The sequence below is a fragment of the Saccoglossus kowalevskii genome, chromosome 4 (assembly GCF_978046115.1).
Source record: "Saccoglossus kowalevskii chromosome 4, keSacKowa6.1, whole genome shotgun sequence".
Lineage (NCBI taxonomy): Eukaryota > Metazoa > Hemichordata > Enteropneusta > Harrimaniidae > Saccoglossus > Saccoglossus kowalevskii.
In genome coordinates, this window is record NC_140644.1 from 7032868 (window position 1) to 7038850 (window position 5983).

Sequence of the window (5983 nt, forward strand, 5' to 3'; positions counted from 1 at the left end):
ATTACATGGATTAGCATATATAGCAAACTGAATATTACATGGATTAGCATATATAGAAAACTGAATATTACAATGGATTAGCATATATAGCCCACTGAATATTACATGGATTAGCATATATAGCCCACTGAATATTACAATGGATTAGCATATATAGCACACTGAATATTACATGGATGAGCATATATAGCACACTGAATATTACAATGGATTAGCATATATAGCACACTGAATATTACATGGATTAGCATATATAGCACACTGAATATTACATGGATTAGCATATATAGCAAACTGAAAATTACAATGGATTAGCATATAATAGCAAACTGAATATTACATGGATTAGCATATATAGCAAACTGAATATTACAATGGATTAGCATATATAGACCACTGAATATTACATGGATTAGCATATATAGCACACTGAATATTACATGGATTAGCATATATAGCCCACTGAATATTACAATGAATTAACATATATAGCCCACTGAATATTACAATGAATTAGCATATATAGCACACTGAATATTACATGGATTAGCATATATAGCCCACTGAATATTACAATGGATTAGCATATATAGCACGCTGAATATTACATGGATTAGCATATATAGCCCACTGAATATTACATGGATTAGCATATATAGCAAACTGAATATTACATGGATTAGCATATATAGCAAACTGAATATTACAATGGATTAGCATATATAGCCCACTGAATATTACATGGATTAGCATATATAGCACACTGAATATTACATGGATTAGCATATATAGCCCACTGAATATTACATGGATAAGCATATATAGCCCACTGAATATTACAATGGATTAGCATATATAACACACTGAATATTACATGGATTAGCATATATAGCACACTGAATATTACATGGATTAGCATATATAGCCCACTGAATATTACAATGGATTAACATATATAGCCCACTGAATATTACAATGAATTAGCATATATAGCACACTGAATATTACATGGATTAGCATATATAGCCCACTGAATATTACAATGGATTAGCATATATAGCACGCTGAATATTACATGGATTAGCATATATAGCCCACTGAATATTACATGGATTAGCATATATAGCAAACTGAATATTACATGGATTAGCATATATAGCAAACTGAATATTACAATGGATTAGCATATATAGCCCACTGAATATTACATGGATTAGCATATATAGCACACTGACTATTACATGGATTAGCATATATAGCCCACTGAATATTACATGGATAAGCATATATAGCCCACTGAATATTACAATGGATTAGCATATATAGCACACTGAATATTACATGGATTAGCATATATAGCCCACTGAATATTACATGGATTAGCATATATAGCACACTGAATATTACATGGATTAGCATATATAGCAAACTGAATATTACAATGGATTAGCATATATAGCCCACTGAATATTACATGGATTAGCATATATAGCAAACTGAATATTACATGGATTAGCATATATAGCACACTGAATATTACATGGATTAGCATGTATAGCCCACTGAATATTACATGGATTAGCATATATAGCCCGCTGAATATTACAGTGGATTAGCATATATAGTCCACTGAATATTACATGGATTAGCATATATAGCAAACTGAATATTACATGGATTAGCATATATAGCACACTGAATATTACAATGGATTAGCATATATAGCACACTGAATATTACATGGATTAGCATATATAGCAAACTGAATATTACATGGATTAGCATATATAGCCCACTGAATATTACATGGATTAGCATATATAGCAAACTGAATATTACATGGATTAGCATATATAACACACTGAATATTACAATGGATTAGCATATATAGCACACTGAATATTACAAGGATTAGCATATATAGCAAACTGAATATTACATGGATTAGCATATATAGCACACTGAATATTACATGGATTAGCATATATAGCAAACTGAATATTACATGGATTAGCATATATAGCACACTGAATATTACATGGATTAGCATATATAGCACACTGAATATTACATGGATTAGCATATATAGCAAACTGAATATTACATGGATTAGCATATATAGCACACTTAATATTACATGGATTAGCATATATAGCCCACTGAATATTACATGGATTAGCATATATAGCACACTGAATATTACAATGGATTAGCATATATAGCCCACTGAATATTACAATGGATTAGCATATATGACCCACTGAATATTACATGGATTAGCATATATAGCCCACTGAATATTACATGGATTAGAATATATAGCCCACTGAATATTACATGGATTAGCATATATAGCACACTGAATATTACATAGATTAGCATATATAGCCCACTGAATATTACATGGATTAGCATATATGACACACTGAATATTACATGGATTAGCATATATAGCACACTGAATATTACATGGATTAGCATATATAGCCCACTGCATATTACATGGATTAGCATATATAGCCCACTGAATATTACATGGATTAGCATATATGACACACTGAATATTACATGGATTAGCATATATTGCCCACTGAATATTACGTGGATTAGCATATATAACACACTGAATATTACAATGGATTAGCATATATAGCCCACTGAATATTACATGGATTAGCATTTATAGACCACTGAATATTACATGGATTAGCATATATAGCCCACTGAATATTACATGGATTAGCATATATAGCCCACTGAATATTACAATGGATTAGCATATATAGCCCACTGAATATTACAATGGATTAGCATATATAGCACACTGAATATTAAAGTGGATTAGCATATATGACACACTGAATATTACATGGATTAGCATATATAGCCCACTGAATATTACATGGATTAGCATATATAGCCCACTGAATATTACATGGATTAGCATATATAGTACACTGAATATTACATGGATTAGCATATATAGCAAACTGAATATTACATGGATTAGCATATATAGCCCACTGAATATTACATGGATTAGCATATATAGCACACTGAATATTACAATGGATTAGCATATATAGCAAACTGAATATTACATGGATTAGCATATATAGCCGACTGAATATTACATGGATTAGCATATATAGCACACTGAATATTACAATGGATTAGCATATATAGCACACTGAATATTAAAGTGGATTAGCATATATGACACACTGAATATTACATGGATTAGCATATATAGCCAACTGAATATTACATGGATTAGCATATATAGCCCACTGAATATTACATGGATTAGCATATATAGAACACTGAATATTACATGGATTAGCATATATAGCAAACTGAATATTACATGGATTAGCATATATAGCCCACTGAATATTACATGGATTAGCATATATAGCACACTGAATATTACAATGGATTAGCATATATAGCCCACTGAATATTACATGGATTAGCATATATAGCCCACTGAATATTACATGGATTAGCATATATAGCACACTGAATATTACAATGGATTAGCATATATAGCCCACTGAATATTACATGGATTAGCATATATAGCACACTGAATATTACAATGGATTAGCATATATAGCCCACTGAATATTACATTGATTAGCATATATAGCCCACTGAATATTACATGGATTAGCATATATAGCAAACTGAATATTACATGGATTATCATATATAGCACACTGAATATTACATGGATTAGCATAAATAGAACACTGAATATTACATGGATTAGCATATATAGCCCACTGAATATTACATAGATTAGCATATATAGCCCACTGAATATTACATAGATTAGCATATATAGCCCACTGAATATTACATGGATTAGCATATATAGCACACTGAATATTACAATGGATTAGCATATATAGCCCACTGAATATTACATGGATTAGCATATATAGCCCACTGAATATTACATGGATTAGCATATATAGCACACTGAATATTACAATTGATTAGCATATATAGCCCACTGAATATTACATGGATTAGCATAAATAGAACACTGAATATTACATGGATTAGCATATATAGCCCACTGAATATTACATAGATTAGCATATGTAGTCCACTGAATATCACATGGTGTAGTGTTGTCAACACTTTCCTGTACATGTCCCTTGCTGTTATGCGGTGACCCAACACTCCGTGTACGTTTAAAAAGTATTCCTGGGAAATTAGCCACATATAATAACCATACAAACGTTAATAGCAGCTATAATCTCCCCTGGATAAAGCAGTTCCTTTTGATCGTAGTTGGTGGTCACTGACAATCATTTGCCATGCAATTAGTGTCGATACACAGCTACAAAAACATGATAGAATACTGTACTACGCATAGCTCACTAGGCAATGGTTCTCATAACATCGACGGCAATATATTCACTCAATAGTTAATGCCACTGCTGCTACGTCCGTATCTTTTGCACATTTTGTCTGCAAAATCACAGATTACAAATATAGTAACTACTCACTTATCATTACGCCATGTCAGCATTAAAACACATACTGCAAAACGAAATCATTGTGGGAATTCAAATTGTATACCAATTTAAACAGAAAGTTTCATAAAATGTGCATATCCTTCTTCCTGATAATGATAAACGGAAGGTAGGGGAAAACCCTCAAAACACCCATTGAAACTGAGCGAACAAACAAGACATATTCTTAGTGTTTTAACTAACATTCTTGCTCATCTGTCGCATATATACCTGCGCACTTAAAGTTGCATTAATAGGTTTGTACTTAGTCTTATGCAGAAATCTGTATTAAACCAGGACCCCTTGACTAATCTTAGATGCATTAGATTAAAAGCATCGTTTTTTAACGCATGACTACGTATAATTGCTTTATTGTGACTGTCTTGTCTGTGGCATGGCATGACATTCATTGTGGGGGACATAATTTTCACACTCATTACAGTATATGCCGGATATTAATACAAACACTCATAAGAAAAATTAATTTCCGTTGTAATTCACAATTATATATATTATGTATATTTAATTTGGGACTATATTCATAACTTATTCTATTTATAACTTAAAGAGTATCAGTGAATTTAAGCCAAACCTGTTCCAGTTATGATACATTGCCTTGTATTATGTTCAATATAGGATTATTAACAATATAATCAATTTGTAAACAATATCTAGCAATCTCGTTCGTTAGATATCTCACCGTATAAGCACGTGTTTAGGTTCAAGAATATATGTCCCGCATTGTGGATTTGGATTGTGGTCTTATCAATTCGCACTTATCTTTGTGAGTAGAAACATGTGCCCAACAACCGACCATCCTCTGTTTCTGAATATGTATCATGTTCCTAACCATTTTACAATTGGAAACAAATACGCCGTGTTACGTTACATTTCATTACGTAGTGTAACAACATAGCAACATATACATAGATAATATATTCAAAAGTATATGACTGCCATGGGGTATGTGGCTTCGTAGTTTCATATTCCATATTCAGGACTTAAATAAATTGAAAAAAAAAGAAAAGAAAAAAAATGTACAATTAAATCAACCGTACGCATCTCGGCGAATCGACTGCAATAATACGACGAATCAAAATAAAACGCGTCATTCTAAATTACGTCGTGTATTGTAATTATACTTATAAGGTATATGATAAAACTTTTATAGACTGGATAACGGCTTTTGCTGCCCTGGTCGTGTCTTTTCAGAAATACATAACTATTGAGTAACAACTGTTTTAAATTGGTTTAGTGTTCAGAATAGAATGAGTCATTTTTATGTGATTTGCTAATGTAACTATAGAGGGCGGGGTTTATGTCGATGATTACTAGAGCGTATCAAGTTATAATGGCGTTGTTTGTGGTGAAATGTTTAGGCCTGAAATACTGCTCAGCCCCTAGCTGTCATGAGACCACGTCTATTGTGGTATGCGTCCGTAATGATGACAATC